The sequence below is a fragment of the Rhea americana genome, unplaced genomic scaffold, assembly GCF_003343005.1.
Source record: "Rhea americana isolate MKP2758 unplaced genomic scaffold, rheAme1 scaffold_8, whole genome shotgun sequence".
Lineage (NCBI taxonomy): Eukaryota > Metazoa > Chordata > Aves > Rheiformes > Rheidae > Rhea > Rhea americana.
The window spans coordinates 8,929,813-8,951,407 of record NW_028186978.1 but is presented as its reverse complement, the minus strand read 5'-3'; the positions used below and the strand labels follow the sequence as shown (position 1 = coordinate 8,951,407).

General features: G+C 34.7%; 1 protein-coding gene across 2 annotated transcripts in view; it reads left to right on the top strand.

The window, feature by feature from the left end:
- Nucleotides 1-21,595, top strand: part of PCDH7 (protocadherin 7) — a 275,271-nt gene that overhangs the window by 56,270 nt on the left and 197,406 nt on the right. The window lies entirely within an intron of this gene.

The window sequence follows — 21,595 nt, the reverse complement described above, 5'->3', positions numbered from 1 at the left end:
AGGGTGAAAAAGCTAGGCTTGCGCTAACTGTTGCAGGGCTAGAAATCAGGAGATTCAGTTTTCATTCCTAGCTCTGCCAGCAGTACCCATGTCTTTGGGGTTACATCCGTAAAATGGAGAATACATCTTCATTATCTCAATCAGAGATAATTGCTTGATCCATTTTGTTTTGTGAGCTCATAAACTATGGTGATGAGATCCATAGAAATGTCTAAGAGTAATATGATACTGTAGAAATACTTTAATGTCCTCTGTTTCACTACAGTTGAGAGAACTCATTTTCATAGCAAATCCTATTTTGCTTAACATCTATAAAATGCCTCCTGGACAAGTTGTTTGAAACAGGGGTATTAATTTTCATCATTATGCATATGGGACAGTTTTGTGTATATATTTCAGTACACTTTCCTCAAAGAATGCTTACATTTAACTATGCTGTATTTAAGAAAATACGCATTATAGGTTACCTGTTTCCTAAAACATAATGTTAGTGAAGCAACTGAAACTTACTATTTTTTGTGGGTTTTAAATGTGTATATATATATATAGGAATTTCTTGATTGTGAAGTGTGAATGTATTGAYGTGGTTAATATGTAAAGACTTCCACAAATTGGAAAAAAAAAATCGAATTAGGGAAGTAACTAATTCAATAGTTTTGTGAAACATTATTATATACTCAATGCTGGCAATGACACAGATATACATAAGCCTTGTCCTGAGGAGACTACATTATAAAGAAGCTAGATGGACTGTGAGAGACTCAACATTTTTCTTGTTCATCTTCATCCTACTTCCATCCTTCATTTTGAAGTGTTCCCTGTGGAGGACATCGGAGTATTGTGAATTAGCAGCTGCAGGGAGTCTGAAAGAAGTAGCTATAGAGATGGTTATAGAATAAAAAGGGTAGATTTCCTCGTGCAATTAGTCATGCACTTCCTATGCAGGATGAAGAGTTGGTAGTTTAGAGATGAAAGTCTGCAGATGATACAGTGATGTGTCTATGAAACTCATCGTCATGTTGTGTCATGACATGTCATGCTGTGTGTTTCAGATGCTTAGTACTATGTGAAGTTGGTCTGAGCACCTTGCAGTGAATCAGATAAGGAGTTAACCTTGCTGGTTACCAACAAAGTTCAATTTGTTGTCTTTCAATTATAATCTGTTCGGATATTTTTATTAATCTGGCTATAGACCTTGAGCAAAGCTTATGCCTATGTTGCATACAGACATCTCCAGAGCATTCCCAATGAACCCTGACTGTGTACAGGGTACTAAAGATGATAAATGTTTTTGGTGCAGTTTCTGCTATTTTTTATTGTTGAAGGTGTCAGTTTCTGCCATTAATATTAAAATAATAAAATAGTAAAAACATAGGTCCAGTACTAATAAGCTTTATTGTATAAATTTGAATCTTCTACTTAAAATATAGATTKTTTCCTAACAGAGTATTAGATTTTAAATATAGCACACTTTGTTTTAACAGTTTTGTGTTGCATGGTGGAACTCTGAATTGYAGCCTTCTGCACTTTACTTTGAATCATTCTCACTGAAATTAGAGCTGTCAGTGAGCAGCACCACACAGATTTTGATTTCACTCAAAAAGTTATTTCTAGTAGAATGACTTTTAACAAATACATACTGTTTTTATATATCATTAGTGTGATTTTTAGATAAAATTGTTCATAGTACCTATAACCGAATTTGTGGCTATTTTTATTAAAATCTTTTCAAGGAAAAAGAGCTTTCAAAAATAGGGCTTACAACGATGGGAGGTCAGAAAGTAATGTCAGGACCTCTGCTTTATGGAATTGATTACTGTAAGTGATTACAGAAGATAATACATTGGCAAGGTTCAAAAAAAGATGGAAAACTTTTGAAATGTCATTTAGTCTATTAATTTAGAATTCTCTCTTTTTTTTTTTTAGATTTCAATACATACATATATATTTCATACATATATACAATAAGACATATTTCTGTCCTATTGCCTATCTGAGTAAAGATTGCATTTATGGCATGGGCAATGCTCATTACAAATGAGTAGCCTATAACAAGTGCAGTTTACTAGATAGTACTAGAAAATGGAAATCAAGGATTCTGCACTGTATTCTACTGATAACACTGACCTGCTAGAATGCTGTGCGTGATGTTACCTTAGCTTTCTGTGCCTTGACTCTCCGGTCTATTAAATGGATATAAAACTTCTTATGTCATAGGACATGATGAGAATTGCTTAAATAAGTACTGTTCATGGTTTATGAATGTCAATGCAAATGTGCTGATTAAGACTGATACCCTAATATTGACGAGTTTTGAAAGGGACATTCCTCATCTATAAATGCAGAGTATTTTTATACATTGAAGTTAAAAAAATTGAGATTTTCGACTGTGACATAATAATTTGCCATTTTCAGAATGCTAAGTTTTTCCCATTATTATGGTGAAAGAAAATGGCAGAGAATTGTCCTAAAATTACGTTTTAATTCATAAGAAATATAGTAAAATCTTCCTTCCTCTTATGATACTCTAAATACCAATTCTGCTGAACCTCTAATTTGTGATGACAGTGAACTGCACCAAGAGAAAATTATTCTAGAGCGTCTAGGAAATATGCTGGAATTTTCAAAAATGCTCACAGGTGGCCTAAATATAAGTTATTCTAGTGATTAACTCCTTTGAAAGTATGGCCCTTAAGTGTCAGTACTAGACAGGTATATGGGTGGTGATCCGTATCCTGCAATAAGTAGTGTGAATTCAACCAGGCAGCAGGTGGGAAGGTTCTGGACATCTGTATCATCTCTCTAGCATGGGCCTCTGTCTGGCAGGTCTGTATAGCTGCAGCAGCTGCTTCCCTACGTGGCATAACCAGGAAAGGAAAGGTAACTGGAATTCTGGCTGGCAGAACAGGCTGGCGTGGATGGCTGACACCTGATACTGAATTCCTAGCTCACTGTGTGTGTTTCATGTTTCTGCACATCTGCAGATTTTTGCCATGCACATATCTAAGAACTCCATGTATACTTCCAAAAATTTCATTGTATCTGTTTGCATTGACAATATCAATATTACACATTTTTTTCTACAAGAAAATGTAGTGAATAATGGTATCTGAAGAAGTGTTACTGTACTAAAAAACAAAAGATTTTTTGATATTCAATTTTGCAATTTGAAATTCTGTTGAAGAGATTTGTAATTTGTACAGCTGGGRTGGTTGCCAATCATACTTCCCTCATCTATTATCTTATTCAAATTAATACTGGTAAGCTTGAAATATCATAAGTAGCTTTGCCCTTCCGTAATCTACTTTTAGTAGGAGGAATGAAATATGGTCCATATGGTAACCTAGAAGATCTGTCATGAATTATTTCTAGGGTAAGATGAAATACATACCTGAGTTTTAGTTACATACTCAGTCACAAATTATTTTCATTTAAAATTAAAATCTCCTTTAAATACACTTTCTCTGAAGCCATCTGTTGATTTCATAAAGCCTATAGCCTTAGGTCTTGTGCTGGATAAACCTCTCCTATGTTAACCTACAGTAGAATTTAAAATATTCAGAGTTTGCAATCATGAGATGGGCTTGGAGAGCTGCATGCTGGCCTGGAAGAGTGAACAGCATATAACATTTTTAGGGCCTATTTTTGACCTAGGAAAGTAAGAGAAAAAAGTAATTTCAATGAGTTTTGGGTCAGGTCTCAATGTATCAAGGTAGTTAATAAAACATCTGATGAGAAGTATGGGTACATGTAGGTAAACATTGTGTTTCTCCTTTTCGGAAACCATATTAAAGATTTTTCTATGTAATTATATCAACTCATTAAGAAAATATCACATACTCTGTATTTTTATTACATGATGTATTAAAAACAGTAGGTAACTTCACAGAGACAGGAAAAATTTATTTTTAAAGAAAATTCATTGAAATCTCAAGAAGTCAGACTGATGTTTTAATCAATAGTTTTATATATGTGTATATATATGGTCCTGTTTCTGAATTAGACATTAAGAAGAATACACATTAGAATAATCATAGTTTCAAATCCTCTTTATGGTTACTGATCCATTTCTGTATTACATTGCCGAGAGACTACTGTAGCTGCTTAAAAAGAAGCCTGACTGCAGCAATAAAAAAGAAGCACATCATTCATTAAAGCTAACAGCAAGCACGCATATTTTAAAATAATTTATCACCAGTGTTGGGCGGGAGGGAGCTTCTAAAACACAAAATTCCAATCAAGCTATGTACAGTCTTCAGTGCTATAGAAAAGGGGTGAAACTGGTAAAAGGTGCTATTTGTTAGCAGGTTCACTGTACATTTCAATGGCAGTATGAAGTATTATGATAATACTGGTCTTAAATAAAACTTCTTCACATTCAGTATGTTCTTTGTGGACTGCAAGCAGTTGAAAATGCATTAAGAATTTATATTTACTTAAATTGTTTTGTTAAATTTGGTGGAAGATATCTCTACCTGTCACTACGGGCTGTTGCTGTGACTACTTTTATTACGGTATAACAATAGCATTATTTTTCTTAGAGTAGTATATGTGATTTGGATAGTATAATGGACTTCCACGGCCTTTAAGAAACACCATTATTTTTTTTGCTGATTTTGTATTAAATAAGTACCAGCCTGTATTTGTGGGTTAATGTATGCATTCCATTTGGAACTTACTTAGTGACATTATGTAATTCACAGATGTTTTATTATTCATAGTACTGTGCATTCATAGCTGTCTGTAGTCACTGTTGTGCAAAACCTAATGAGGGAGAGTCTGTGTGTCTTTTGCTGGCCTTTTAGACTTGTCAAACTCTCATTCAGTCAATTCAAATCACAACCAGTGGGATGTGGTGCCCTTTTCTGTTTATTTTGCTATTTGACAGATGGAATGGAAAGAAGGAAAAATATCTATTTCTCTTAATTTTTATGTATATGTTTCCTGTTTTAAAAATACAGGGGAGGTCTTCAGAAAAATAAAACCTTAGCCTTCCCTTTGAGAAGAGATAAACAATGGTTAATGTAGATATTAGATAAGGACTTTATGCACACTTTTCACAGGTTAAGTGAAATCACACTCATAAATAGAAGTGAACCAAAACAAAATGGGAAAGCTCCTCTGCTTTTTTTGCTTAAAATCAGATTAGAAATACTTTTTCCAGCTGTTTTACCAATTCATTCTACTTGATTTCATCATCTGATCAACACCAGGCTGCTAGTTTGATGAACGAGAAAGCAAGTGTTACGGATTGTGGTAGTATTTATCATTTTCTATTAATAAAAAAAAAAAAAAAACATGGTCTCTTAGTGGTATAGTTCTGCAGAGGAAATCGTAAATCATAGGAATGAAATGATGTCCAAAAATCCTCACTGGAATCGGAGTTTTACTTTAGAATTTCATTACCAATGTTTCCTGATTAAAAACTATTTTTAATTTCTTTTCTTATCAGTCGTCCCTTTTCTCTGTGACTATTTCATTCTTCATTCTACTTTTCTTAATCAGTTTCTTATATCAGCTTGGCTGGACTTTTTGGAATGAATAACCATAAACTTTCTGATGTCTATTTTTTCTTCTTTTTTGTCATATTTATCACTGTTTCCTTATATGTTAGCATTTTAATTGTTGCCATGAAATAGCATAGAATAGGAGGATAGAGCCACTCACTTGAGCACTTGAATGTTCAGTGCTTTAGGTTTAACTTGCAGATTTTCTGAATACAATGGCAAGTTCTGGGAATGACAGTTCTTTTCTTTGTTTTTGCCTTTCTCTATGGGGAAATATTTTTCTCTGGGAATGTTTGTGGTGAAGATGTAATCTTTTTCTGTTCTTGTCTAAATGTGCTGGCTGAAAGGAAGCTTTATACATGTCTGTTATCCTTGACCACCTGCCTTTGGGAAAAGGACGAAGCAGTCCCATATAGCCTGCCCTATCCCTGATTAGAATGTGGGTAATTCTTGCAGGAGTAAAGCCCCAAACGAGTTGCATTGTTCTGCCATCCTGTGCTGCGCCATTCTTTGCCTTTTCAGAATCCGGGATCAGTATTAGAAAAATAAATATATTGAATAATGAATTTGACAGACTTTTAAATGAGATATTTTTTCTAGTGTGTTTGTGAAATTGTGCTTTTTATTTATTTAATATTCAATCATTCACTTTGATGTTCTGTTCATTTATATACCACTTCAGTAAACAAACATGTAAAGTCCTTTAGAGCAAATCATAAATTTCAGTCAAAATGCCCACGGGAGAGTGCTGACAAACGTAACGAACATAGAGACTACCATAAAATCTATGACATGCGTGGATAAGTTGAGATTTCTGTCATATTTAAGAAGAGTTAGTGTAAAAATGCCAGTGAAAAAGTGATTTTTTAATATCTTCCACCTCCAGTGAAGTCCACTAATGTGGTATTTGCTCTGGAAAACATCTTTCCTTTTGTGCTGTTATTCTGGCTTCCTGTGACTGTGTCAGTGGTTGACAAGCTGCAGTTTTCACACTGGGTGAGGATGTAATATTTTATTCCAGCCTGCTTTTCAAGTTGTGTGTAATAATTTCAGTTAAGTATATCAGTTTTACTGATAATGTGAATGTTGTAGGGTCCAAAACCACTTTGAGGTCTAGCAGTTGTCGATGCTCAAAATTTTGGGGACATTTCTGATTGCTTAGTAACCAAGCGGGTAGTATACATGAAGCATATACAGTATACATGAAGCTTTTGATTCAACTCTCAAAATGTCATGGAACACCAGGTCAGTGATATTTCAACAGAGTGGCTTTCACCAAATCCCAAAGAATATGAAAATGGCCTCTTTTGGTGCCCCATTGAGTATCTGTTAGAGGAGAACTCCTCCTGCTTGCAGAAAGTGTATTTCAATATAATGATGTGCTGTTTGCATTACTGGTTTGTTTGTGTGTGTGTGTGTGTGTGTGTGTGTGTGTGTGTAGATATGTAATGTATGTGAGCATGTATACACATGCTTGTATATAAGCTCAAACATGAAGTCTAGATAAGATTGATACCTCAGATGGAGCTAACTTATCAAAGACCATGTTTTTTCTAGAAAGGGTCTTTTTTTTTCCCATGGACAAGGGAAACTGCAAAGCAGAACAGAAAAAAATCGTTATTGCAGGAACTCATGCTGAGGGTTCCCAGTGTTGTACTGTATCTAGAACTCTTTCTGCTCAGCCTTAATATAGTGATATTTACATCATCAATTAATTTGCATAAATCTTTGGTATTTCCCTTCTTACTGCTTAGTAAGCAGGAGATTATGATTTGACTCCTCTTCCTATTATCGTATTACTCTTTCATGATGTTCAATACAGTTTTGCAGCTGTGTGTTGTTTAGTTATTTTTTCTATCGTATTGAAGTTTTACACAGAAGGAATCTGGGGTTTGGAATGATCCTACATTTTATTGGGTATTATCTGAAATAAGCCATGTCAGTGTACTGTTCCATCTGTGAGTGGTGTGTCTGCCTTCTGTGACTCAGTCAGTTATACTGTTGATGTTGTCAATGAGTCACAAAAATGCGGAGTGAAGGTTGTTTAAAATGGATTGTGGCCCATGTGCAATAATGTATGTGCACTGCTGAACTTCTAACATGAACTACAAGCTGTCTTTTAAACGTAAAGCTATCATCAGAAAATTAGAAAATTGAAATCTTTATTGGCTAAATATGTCAAGCTGCTGCCGYTGCATTAACATTAGCATGCATTCCAGGATAGCAGCAGATGACTTCTTCTTTTTAATAGTATTATGTTTTAAAGAACTCTTTGGAAATAACTTTYTGTGTCTATTACTTCAGTGCCATATACGGAAACACTTTTGTTATTCAGCTTTCATAGGGATATAGACACTTAAGATATTTATACAGTCACTGACTTTATCAGTAACTACCAGAAGCCATGACCTATTTTTTATTTTTTTTTGGTTTGACTTGATTTTAACCATAGCAACTTGTGGTAGTTGTACTTGAAAGACACTGAGATTCACATGCAGAAAATATCACATTGTCTTCTGCGATGAGTTTGAAAATCTATGATACAAGTTTCTAAAAGTTTTATATCTAAAGTTGAGGAGGCAACAGAAAATATTAGATTAACTTCTATTATAACCATTATTATTTCAAAAGAGACATCTGTTCTTTGAGTGGCGTGGTACTCTCCAGCCTTTAGTTCATTCTGTCTCACAGCCTGAGAAAACTGAATGGAGTAGTTTTACTCAGACAGAATGATGCCACCTTAACCCCATGCAAGGACACCAAGAAAATTTCTGGTCATGTGGATCATGTTGCCATACACAGGAGTAACAGTGAAGTTAGATTCTGTCACTGGTTCTTTGCCAGAGTGATTGCAGATTCAAAGACTTAGGTCTAGTGAATGAAACTGGACAAGAATATATATTCTACACAATGCCTGAAGAAAAAATGCTGAAGGTAAACTGAATTTGGTTTGGCTTTATGTAAAATAAAATGTAAAAAGCAAAAGTTTGTTTCTACCTGTTTCTTTCTTAAATAGGCGTAAGGTCAAAACTGGAGGATTTTTTCTTCATTCGCTGAGACCTTCTATTGGAGACAATTTTGGATTGTTCTACTTAGGATTTATCTTTTCTTGTACATAGAGACCCCTCCAAGGGAGGAATACAAAGAAGGTGGATGAGACAGCTACTAGCTTGATACTGGGCTGCTCACTCTAATTCCAAAAGTGGAGAAAAATACAAATAACGAACAAAACTCAAAGCATAGTTCTCTCAGATGAGACATTTCAGGCTCTAAAGAGATAAGGGCCAATACTCAACCGTGAATATACCATAAAACAGTAATGCTTCTTAAACTGAGGATGCTGAAAGGAACTTAGCTGGTTTAAAATAAAAAAGGAAACCTTTAACATAATACTCCACTTACTTCCAAGCCTCAGAAAGGAAGTTGGAAAGGCCCCCTCCTTTGGCAAAAATAATCACAACAAAATGAGAACTACTTAAAAGCTGAATTTCTTGAAGCAAAAAATTTCTTGTGAAGTTTAGAAAGTGAGTTTTACATCTCACTTCAGAAATTGGCACTGTTTCATTTTTATATGGCCCCATTTTTAACAGGCATTAAATTAAAAATATAAGATAACAGATGCCCTGAAGTGAGCAAAAAAATAGAATTCACTTGAGCCCTACTGATGCTATAACTTGCACAAGGGCAGTTTGGTTGTACTGTGTTGTTGACAAATAATAATAATGCTTGAGTAAAATGATAGGAGATTCTTGCATTTAGGTGTCACTTGTTTATTCTGACAACAAAAAAGAAGTTTTAAGCAAGTAGATTGTTTTCTGTCATGGCATGCTTAGGGAGACCCAATCTTGTATATAGTTACACTAGCAGCCTAGCTAATAACAGTCTTATATCAAGTACTTTAGTGTCCTCACTTGGCTGGAGCTAGAAATATTACTCTCTTCTCAGAATTGCCACGGCAGCCAATCCTTGATCTGTTCATCTTTTTGTTTCTGAGCTGTCCCTGGCCCCTGATCCTCACAGGGCCTTCATCAGAGGATGAAATATGAGAAGCATCCCTCTTCTCTGAGGAAATTAAGGAAATAAAGTTGCCTTTCTTCTTTTATTTGGCCTTAAAGGGCCCTTGGACTTAAAGATTATCTTTTCAAGTCACTAATAGCTTCTAGACAAGTGTTCCTCACTTCTGTCTACTCTCAGACATATTTTGCCCTGTGGTAGCAGGGAGTTTTCTCTGCTGGATTTTGCTATTTCTGCCAGATCAAGCTACTTCTTGTAGAATCTCACTGACAGCCTCTAACCTAAGCAAAATTCTGTAAATCTACTGAGGTTGAATTATGCTTTCTTTCTTATATGTATAAATATTTTCCTAGAAATACTGTGAATTAATAAGGGTGTACTATGACCTTGTAATATAATTGTCATTGCATCATGCAATACCCGGTGTTTTTTGTTTTTGTTTTTGTTTTTTCTGTTTGCTAAGCATCTCTTAATTTAATTCTCTTGAATCGTTCTTCCCACTACATGTGGAATGTGAGTTTCAGCTTTCTTGTGATACGTAGGCTGTAGGCTGATCTATTTTGTAYTTCTTGACCTTTGTTTTCTCTTCTTATATGCACCTTTTTTGATGCTTCTTTACTGTATCTTGTTAGAACGTAGAGACAACGCACTAACTGTGCACTTGGGCAGAGCTCTGGAGTTCCCCCATCAGCAGAATGAATGATTGCGCCTTCTTTATAAGTGACCTGTGAATTTTTGCCTTTTTTATTTCTTCAAAATGATTAGTACACTTCTAGGTGTTCACACAATAAGTATTGTGTATTTTGGTTTGCATCACAAAGTGTTGGGTTTTTTTTGTGTTGTTTTTTTTCCCCCTCTGTTGAAGATTGCCTGCTGAAACTCTTCATGAAAGAACTGCATAGTTTAGATCTCCGGAGGTCCCCTCCAACCTTACTGATTCTATGATTCTATGGTTCTATGACAGTTTAATCAAATGCTTGTGACATTATAATTATTATGGGGAAGATATTTGGCCAAAATGAGAGAGACATGTAGTGGTAAATGTACCTGCTTTAAAAATAGCATTATTAGTATCATAGTTCTCAAGTTTATCAGAGGAATAAACATAGTTCTCAAGTTTATCAGGCAGGTAATCATAGTAATGGACTGAGACTTAAAATTTTGATTGAATTTTCTTCTTTTTGTCTTTAATGCCTTCTGGGGAGGTCATACAGCCTAGCAAACCTAAATAAATTCTTCTTCTGTTACATGCAGTATGATCCATAAAACATGAAGAGATGAAGCCCTTTCAGCAAGAACTCAGAGATGAGTATAGGAAGGCAACAGAAAGGAACTGAGCAGAGCTTGCTTTGCATTAGTTAGGTGTAAGAAAAGGAATGATCACAGATGCAAATTCTGCAAGTGTTTTAAACTTAATTCCATTAATGTTTGTCATCTATGTCTGTGATTTCCACCCACAAGAAAGAGACAAAGCAGCTGTTCTAATTATTATGAATCATTTACCTTTTTAGTTTCAAAAGCATTGGTGTTTGTAGATAAGTTAAGAAAAAGTATTTTAACAGAAATTATAAGCAGAACATTTTCATCGTTCTTCGGATGAGATATTTCTTAGCCTATATTCCCAGGCTTATTCTATAGCCTACCTGTTGGCTCTGGCAAAATTACAAATCTTTCTCACCTTYTCATCCCAATTTAGCTATACTTGCATGAGGATATTTGTTAAGAACATCTTAAGCATAAAGAAAACAGAGATGCTAAGCTACAAAACAAATATGACAAGTAGCATGTTAAAAAGGTGGATTTGCAAAGGATTTATACTGTATATCAAAGGGTAGTTCCTCAGTGCCTCTCCGCTGTTCAAGAAAGTCACCCCTGACTTTTTTGGAATGCTAGCGTTGTTCTGTTTCATGACTCTTATTCTCTGGAAAGCTGCATGGTAGTACCCTAGAATAGTTAAGAAATGTAGAATATTGTCCATTTTGGCATATAYGGCCTGTCAAAATGTTTGACAATAGGATTTGTGTGTTAGTGTAGTGATGCAGAAGAATCTCTGTCTCATCATYTTCCTTCTGGAGCAGCAGAGAAAGCAGTGGAAATAGCATGCAGCCCTTGGCAGCCAGGAATAGACAGTTCTTTCGCCATTCTTTCTTTGCATTTAACAGGAGAGGTACTGGTTAGCCTTCAAGGACACTTGCATCACCCCTACATTCACCCTTAGTGGCTTAATATATTGGACTTTAAGGAATTAGGAGGCTTTTGGGAAGTAGGAGGCAAAGGAGTCTTAAAACAGATACATGAGGGACCTAGTGAAATTGAGAACTTGAAGGAGAAAGAAAGAGCACCCCCCCACCACCATCAGGAGACAAAAAYAAATACATAAAGAAATGCATAAATAAATAAATAAAGTTTTATAATGGAAATATGGAACCAAAATGAGGAAGTGGTTTCTGATTCTTTATATAGGCTTTAAATACTTTTGCAAAAGAAAAAAAGAAATCATCCCATTAATACCTAAATTGGTAGTGAAATGGAGCAAGCATAGTCCCACTGTCATTTCACAATATCATCCCCTTTCAGGTTTTTGGTTTATTGCTTGCTATTGCGGGCTTTTTTTTCTTTGGATTTTAAAATCCATTCATTTTTAAATTAAAGAGTAAGAGAAAGAAATTAAGTAGCATTTGTGGTAAGAGCGTTAACAGTGAAGTTTGGAACAGCCTCCTCTAGAGTCAAGTAGGCATAAGCAAAGGAGCAGAAAACTGCTTCAAAGGGTCTGTAACTCATGGACCAAAGGAAGTAGTGTGTGTGTTGATGCCTCTCCTTAGCCCACAGAAACTCTTCTGTACATATATACCTCATAATTAGGGCTTCATGCGCCTGCGGGGAGGGTACACAGCCAGGGAGCAGCCTTTATGCACAGCATGCTACCCTAGCAACCTGATAGATTTCCAGCAGAAACGTGTGTGGGAGTTAATGCTGATCTTTGCAGAGTTAACCCTTTTTTGGAGAGCGAGGTATGCACAGCTGTTGTGGGCTTGTCAGTATAGTATGGCTTCTGAAGTCCAAAAGAAGATAACGTGGTCAGAATATGTTCATATTCTGCATATTTACCTAGCTTTTTATTCTCTCATCCARAAAATCCTCTGTGTGTGCAGAGTAACGTGACATGGCCTGCAGGAGTTCATAGTCACAGRCTGTGCAATTGACCTTTCTTAGGTCTGCCACTTGTTTCTCATTTAAGTGAGATACGAGCTTTGAATGTGTGTTTTTTACACTTATACAAGATTAGCCTTTTTGAAATGAATTTCCGGTTTGCCATTCTCGTGCTTAAGAAGAACTCTGAAGAGCTCTTCTAGGGGAGTTTGCCGTAAAAGATCACATTATAAAATGTGGACACCCARGAATAGGTTTATGAGGAACACAGCTGTCCAAGCAGCAGTGGTGAGATAGACAGCAGACAGAAATAGTCATCCGAAGCGGAACCCTACCAGTCCCAATAAGAGCCCTAAGACTAATCTGAGTATGCAAAAAGGTAAATAAACATAGAAGTGAGGAAAGACTAGATGGATGAATGAAGAAGAGGAATTTATATGTCTCACTGACAATTGACTCCCATAGTAGTAGCTAGTTGGGACCAGATTGTTCAGGCTTCTTGCCCTTACACTTCCCTCCTGCCACAGCTAGAAAAAAGTCACTGCTACAGGGTGGATAGTATGTGTGTGTCTATAGCTGTGTAAAACTCACTTAGTATTTTAAAGTTGTACAGTAGAATATCCCTTCTGTGGATGCACAGAGGATGGGAGATTGCTTAATGGTCAAGTGTAAGTGAATAGGACTGGGGAGGAGACAGATTTCTGTATCTCTGACAGGCTGTGGGGATTATCTGCACCATCTATAATTTACTATGAACCACTGGAGGAAGAATTCAAGTGCACARTTTCTGCTGTTTTCTCTTCCCAAAGGGAAGCATGGCTGTATTACACCCTACTCATTAGCCTGATATTCTTACAAATCACTAGAGAAAAGATATGTCTGATAGGATGCCTGTAATGAATCTCAACAACATAAATCTGTAAAATCCTGATTTATTCTTAATCAGTTTCTTTGGTAGGCTAAAGAAAATACTTTCATTAAGATACTTGAGCACAAATCTTTGAGAGTCACATACAGCAAGGAGTTTAGTTAAAAAACTAGCTTTGGTATTGAGCTTTTTGTACTGAAATGGGTTTATCAGAAATAAAAGTTGAGAGCACCTCACTGAAGGTTTCATCTTTCGTTAGTGTGTAAAACCTCTAATACCAGTTAGAACCCCTGAATTCTTTCCYTAGATTTATCAATCTAATCTAAGGGAAAATTCTTAAAGCTGTTTGGCCTGTATCCTCTGTTATTTTCATTGAAAAAGTTGGAAATCGGTTTATACATAAATTAGGTTTGTTTGTAGTTCCAAACACTTTCTCACTAGTAATCAGCTTTTTAGTGCTAARTTCAAATTAAAATAATAGGGGAGAACTGTATAGTACATGAATGGGATGAGGGGAAGCAAACTACTCTGTGAGGACTGTGCTCATCTTTCTAGTGCTATTGGGATGCACARTGCTTTTCTCTATATAAAAACTGCACAAGTCTCCACATAACTCAGGTGTAAAGGACTATCATTCTGGCCAAAAAGAAAATGAAAAAGAGGATAAGGGGTTACCTGATGCAGTACATTTGTATTATGCATAGAGAAGTGTAACTATTGCTTCGTTGCGAAAGGGGTAGTTCTATATAACTTTTAAGCATCGAATGCTGTAAGTAGCACAGTATGATTATTTTATTTTACCAAGTCAGAAGTGTTAGATTGGTTTGAATTATTACAGTTCACTTTACAGCTAAATGTCTTTCTCTGTTATCTGTTCCCTATCAGTCTTTGGACTTACCTTCATAAAGTTTTATATTGCTACCCTTCAATATACTAGTATGTATTGGGCTGTCTTCCACATAAAATCATTTAATTCCTTTAACCAGYTTTACTGAAGTCCCTTCTAGAACTAAAGGATCATTCTTACGGAAAAGCAGGAAGGAAGGCTTTGCAATGTTTTCTAAAGGTGCTCATCAGGATTTAGTGATCTACTCTGGAATATTATTGGTAGAAATCATAAGCAAGACTCACATGGACTGCACAACAGGTGTCGAATGACTTTTTTTTTTACTAATGGAAAATTATGGAAGCATATGGTTGCTTTAACATTCATTCAGTGTTTATTTTACACTTTAGATACTTAAAATTGACATTTAAAGTAGCATTTTTGTCTTGTAAGTTTGAAACTTTCATATTTGTGAAACTTTCAGACTAAATGAATGTTAGAGTAGTGAAAGGTCTTTCATGTAATACTCTTCAGCAACTAATTGCTATTGTTATGCAATGCATTTAACTAAAAAAAAACAGTCACTGCTGTTTCAACTAGTTCTTGCCCCTTAAAAACAAAACATTAACTTGAGAAATCTCCTGAGGAAACTCATCAGACAGTTGGATATGGAAGAAAAAAATAGTCATTTTTCTCTTCATCATGGCATATATATTTATTGAAGTTAATTTTCCTGTTTTCAAAATTAAGACAGATTTTCAGTAATAAAAAGTGAATGCCTTTTGTTTCTGGATTGAACAACTATATTTTTATTCATGATAGGCTTTATACCTTCTCCTACRGTAATGTATTTTTTCCTTCTTTTTATCATTAAGTTTGTCTCTATCACAGTTCAATACTATTTGACTGAATTTAATATCCACATCCTTTTCTAGTAATGTTCTGTAGACTTTTGCATTGTCTGTCTCTTTCCAATAAACTTATATATATAAAAAAAGTTCATACTTGGCAAGAGGGTCTACTCTTCCATCAGCCTTTCTCATTGAACATTTGTGCTTTTGTGGCACAAGAATATTGGTATTCTCACTGACCCTGAACTTAATTATTCTTCACATATTACTTCTGTCAGTGTAGCCACCTTTTCACCTGAGCTCCATTTCTCATATATGTCTTTAGGATTGAGTCCTCCTTTCCTCTTTCCAAGTGCCTTAAGAAATTAGTTTTTGAGATCAGCTTTTGTCAAATGTTGCTTCCCACTTTTCACTAACACCAGCAATTATCACTATGGCAATGACAGCCTGATCCTTGTATTTTTCCACTGACTTCCATTCATATTCCAAACATTTTAAAAGCTTTTCATACAGTCAATTCATTTGTCTTCATCTGTGTTGCTTCTCATCCAGTTCCTCTAACACCTGTCCATCCTTCCTACAGTGTCATGCCTGCTGGTGTGAAAATATGTTCTTCTGCATACTTGTGTGAAACAGCCTTCTTGCATTTTTCCTTCTGATCAAGCCATAATTGCATTTACAAATGTGATTAGAAAATGCCCCCCCCCTTTTTTTTTTTTAATTTTCCTTGGTCTTTATTTACCAATGAACATTTGTAAATTTGCATTTGCTTTCAGTGTCTTATGCTATACACGCTTCTGTCTGTTTTACTCTTCTAATTATATGCGTGTGTGTGTGTGTGTGCGCGCGTGTGTGTACTTCTAATGACTCAGGAAATATATATGATACAAATTGGATTGCTATTGGTTTGATTCCATCTCTGTATTCCGGGATAGCTGATCTGCTTACAAAAGTGTATAGTAAGTACTTACAGTACTATAATTCTGTTCTGGSTGGATATAGAGGAAGTTTGCATGATACAGCAAGTGCCATCTTTTGACAGGAGTTCCTCCACCGTGACAGCACTGCTGCATGACCTTTTACATTTGTTCATGTCTCTTCAAACTTACATTTCAGATGCTAATATTGAGAGACAAGACGAGATAAAGCCACAGAGTTTGAGAGTTCTTTAGGGCAGTAGGTAAATGACCAGAATACAACAGCCARAAGTGCTGATACTGCCTAACAAGAATATGGAATTATCAAATTACAATGTATGAGCTGAGAGCTCTTTTATGACAACAAGTCAATGGGGAAGGGTTGGAATGGTTTGAGAGGAGCTAAGGTGACTGAGTTGAAGCAGAAACTGAGTATATGTCCATAGGACTGAGTAAATATGGGGGAGATTTTCACTGTACTTTTGACTTATGTTTGACAATTCAAAAGGGGCAGAAGCAAAAATAAGACAAAACATAGGGATGKAGAATAAAGTTCCACTTTATCTATAGCAGGATGATGTGGAAAGAAGATGAGCATTTAAGATGTATCTAATTTGTAATTACGGTTAGAGTTGGCCAGTAGAATTATAACCATTCATATATGACCATCATGAGAGAGTCACAAATACCTTTTTGGCAGCTTCTTGAGAGGCATTTGCAGCAAACTTGTCAGGTTCTGGGTAAGTCTTGTTTTCTGCACAGTTACAGGACTGTACTRTAGAGACTTGCTCTGAGTTCTGACATCCTTCTCCTTTCCCATACTTACTTCAGTTCAAATGAGGTATTTCACATGTCTCATTTAACCTAGAATGGAGAGCAGAGTATCCTTGTTGTAAGACATTTGACGTTTTTCATGCAATCTGCATTATGAAACAATGTATTGTGAGTTGCAGAGATCACCCGGTTGTGGGTCTTTCAATTGGTGACATTTTTCCCTGTTGTTACGTAGGCTGACAGTTCTTGCCTCAAATCAAAATTTGTTCTGCTACTGAATAATGACACTGTGCAGTACTTTGGATGTGCGGCTGCCTTAGAACCAAGATAATCCTTTTTGTGACAGGTTACATAAATGCAGTTGGCTTATGCGGCTTTTTCAGAAAATACTATTATTTTGAAAGTAAGAGAAGTTTGTAATTAATTCTGACATTCTGGACCATATTTCCAATTGCATTCCAAAGTCAGTTACTGTCTGAGCTGTTTTTAAGCATATAGGTCTTATTGTCAGGTATTACTTTGTGTCCTCTACATCACCAATATTAAAGTCATTGCTTTTCCATGTGTTGTGAGATTTTCAGACTATGAAGTGACTGTATAAAGCATTATTTGTTTCATAAGACAGAATACTCTCATAATGCTCTTAAGTATTATATAATATTTTAATAATGTATTTTAATTAATAATATTTTAATATTATTTACTTTAGCATTAGTATTTTCAATAATATACTATAAAGTAAAAAAGCACTGTATAATACCTTACAGTACTATAAGGCTTTATATATATATTATAAGGCTTTTATATATCTTTAAGTCTTGTAAATATGGTATGGCTGTGGATGTTTGTGCATCCAGTTGCTCATTAATACTTCTGTTGGTGTCAGGATGAAAGGCAGAATCTATCCTTAACAGGCCATRAAGAGGGAGGATACAGGCAGCTGTCTTTAGATACTGCAATCTTTGGTAAATTTAAGCAGGCATTCAGGTACCTGTAGGAGGAACAGGCCTGTAAGATAGATTGTGTCCCGGAAGGCAGCAGTGCAGTGTTTATATTTCTTCTCCTATATCATTACTTCAGCTACACTCTACTCTCAAATCCAAAATAATCACTTTCCTTCTCACTAATGAGTGATGGCAAGCAAAATTCAAATTTTTCTTATCCTTTTGAAAGCAAAAAGAACTAATTATGCTACTTGATTGGAGCTGGGATAATCCAAGCTGAAGGCTCAATTAATTACATTTTTAAAAAGTGAAATAAGCCTTTTTTTTCCTTTTAATCAGAGCAATGAAGAATAGATATATAGGCAGACAGTTCCATTWGGTCTGTTTGGCTGTTAGAAAGCCTTTTGAAGGCTTTCCATTGCCTTGACTTTAATGGTATGAGACCCACTTGCTTCCTTCTTCAGAAGAATGGGATTAAAACTGGTTTTCTTCTTTCTTAGACTCATTTCTAGATGCTTCATCACATGCTTAACTTTAACCATATATGTAATTCCATTGGCTTCCATATGGTTGTTTACTTGTTGAAGGTTAAATACATGTTTAAGTGCTGGGACCTTATTCCTTACCTTTTATAAACTCTTTATAGATTTACAGGGAGGTGACTTATCTGATTTCTTAAACTTAGTAAACATTCCCATATTAAATTCTCCAAGTGCTGTAAATTTAATCAGACCTTTAATTAGAAAATGAAAAAGATGGTAATGAAATAGCAAGGTTAATAAACACAAGCAAGACAGTGAAAACTAATTGTAATATTGTGGAAACAAAAAACTGCTTTATATTGATAAATATTTCCTGCATTTCATTAGTAATGTTAAGTAAATGCTGGATGAGGAATTATTTCTTTTTGTTTATTTTCTAGGGCTGACATATTAAAATGTGAGCTCATCTAAAACAGTGTTTAGTCTAAAAGCAATTGATTTTTTGCAACAAATTACAGATAGAAAATCTGACCATATCTGAAGCGAAGAGTATAACCTGCAAACTGCCAAAATAACTGTGGACATTTCAATACTGTTTTGAGGTATTTAGTCTTATAGTAATAGATACGCAGATTTTATAAAAAAGCTATAAACTATAATGCTTAATGAGGTACTGAGGCAGATCTTGTTTTCAAGCAAATCTTGAATCATTGAAATGTCTTAACAGGATTCAACAAAGAAAAAATTAATTCTTGATTTTACATATACTGGGAAACTATTTGGTTTGTTCAATCTACAGTAGTTTTCTTGGAGTTTTCCCTTCTCTTATATCCTGGGGAAAAAAATCTTTCTACCATACCAGTTCCTGCTTCTTGCTTATTAAGTGTCCTTTAATTCACTCTATCCTTCATTGCCTTCTTTATGTTTGAAATGCAATTGAAGCTTCATCAACTCTGTCCCTTCTCCTCTGAAAATAATAATGAAACTCCTTTTCTTTTTCTGCACTGTTCTTTGCTCAGATGAGAATTTTTCTTTTCCATTATTAGATTTTCATTTGAAATCAGGCAGTTTGCAGTTGATTATATTTATCATAATATAAAGGACTTCTTTTTCATTTTATGAATTTAGAAATGACTATGAAGGTGAATCATAGATATTTCAATATATAGAAGTTGCTTTTAAAATAAAAGCATATACTAATAATATAGCATTTTTCCTTACTTGCATATATACTGTTTATGAATTTGCAGTAAAGTTACAAAAGATTTTTAAATGCAGCTTCTTATTTTCTTGTGATTTCTGTTCTTGATTTCTCTCCAGAGATAATTTTTGTAGTTTGAGAAAAAATATCACAGCTGGATTTTTTTTGTTTTATGAAAATGAGAAAAGCATAATTTTAATTAAAAAATCCTATCCTACAAATAACTAAAAATAGATTGTGTTTTTAAAATATGAAAAGTGTGTTTATCATTAAAGATTGTTAAATATARTCTAAATGAATGAAAATCATTTCAGAACATATTTACAGATGTACATACATATATAATAAATATAGCTAAGAATCAGAGAATAAATAAAAATTAAGAATATATTTGACAACTATCGTTTTGGTTCCTTTAAATCTCCTTCCCCATTAATTCTTTACYTCTTTTTCTTTGTCTTGTATGCTACACTTTTTTTCCTTTGGTTGCTAGGTTTATTTGCCATTTAAGGAAAAGTAGTAATTCCTATAAACTCTTCCAAAATCTTTTCACGGAAACTTTTAGCAAAATTGATACACAAATGAAGATAGAGGGTTTTCTGGGAGGAAGAGCATTATTTTAAGTAAATATCTACATAGGTTTAAATTTCATCCCCTTAAGTGAGAGAGCTGAAATTCACTAGTGAAGGTGCAGTTTTATACTGTAGATACAGGCTTGCAAGAGTCTTCCAAGAAAATAGATAAACAAACACAAAGCCTGAGTAATGCAAATAGAATTAAGACAGAATTCAATACAAAATTTAAATCATAGCGCTATTAACCATTTTTAACATTAATAAATCATACGGATTTTAGCAGTATGTCTGCGTTAGGCAAAGCAGTTGAAACAATGAAGGGCTTGCGGTGAGGGCTGGAGAARGAACACCTGTGCACAGCTGGAGATAGTTTTAAAAAGGATGCGGCTCAGGCCACTGTTGTTTGTCTGCTATAGACACATGAAATATGTAAATTGTAACAGGACAATTTGTCTGTTTACAAATTCATATATGCATTTCTGAAACATTTTAAAGACCTATGTTAAAATCTATGTTACTTGCCTATTCAAGCGGGTTCTTACATTCAGTATAAAACTCARTGAGCTCACCTTGACAGTTTTCTTCTTCGCTAGTATTCAGGTGTGGATGAGGATCTTATAATCCTAAGCGCTTTGCAAGCGTCTTGTGGGTGATGGAAGCGCATATGTCTACACGTTTGATACTGAGAAATGAAGATGATAAGTAAATGATTCCACTAACTGTGAATAAAAGATGACATGAATTAGAAAAGCAAAAGATCCAAAACACTGCAGCAATAAATAAGCATTTGGAGACATACTGTGCTACTTTCCTAACAGGTTTTTCTTTTCCAACTCTCCTGTGGAAGTCTTACAGTAGAGACTATATGTTCTATAAATAACAGATCTTTTCTGAAGAAGGAATTAAACTGAAACAGACATTTTTTTTTAATTTATTTTCATCTATCTACTTAYTTAATTTATTTTTTTGTGGTACAGATATAGACCTCCATTTGGTTTGAATAATCTGGATTGCTTTTGGGTGATGACAGGAAGCTCCTAAAGTGTATGGTTTGGTTTATTGTATATAAAACAAATGTGTGTATGAAAGATAGCAATAAATTATAACTGTAACGAAATTCCAGAACTGGACTAATTTTTATTCAATTATTTAAGAAGWCTATTAAAAATTTTTCATTTTTGCCCAACAAAGTCAGTTAGATAGATTCTGATAGGGTGAATACTAAAAAATTTATGATTAATGGTAAATATCTCAGTATTTCATTATACAATGTAAGACTCTAGCTCATATATGCTACAGAAAATATACAAAGTTTGGCTGGAAAAGTAACGAACTAGAGCTCTGAGTTGTAATGAACTAGAGCTAGAGCTCTGCTTASAGCAGAGCTTCATTTTCAATTGAAAATCAGTTTTACTTCGAAAGTTAACAATCTTTAGCAGTGCTAATATACAGAATTATTTTATTGGAGACAAGAGATCTGATTGAA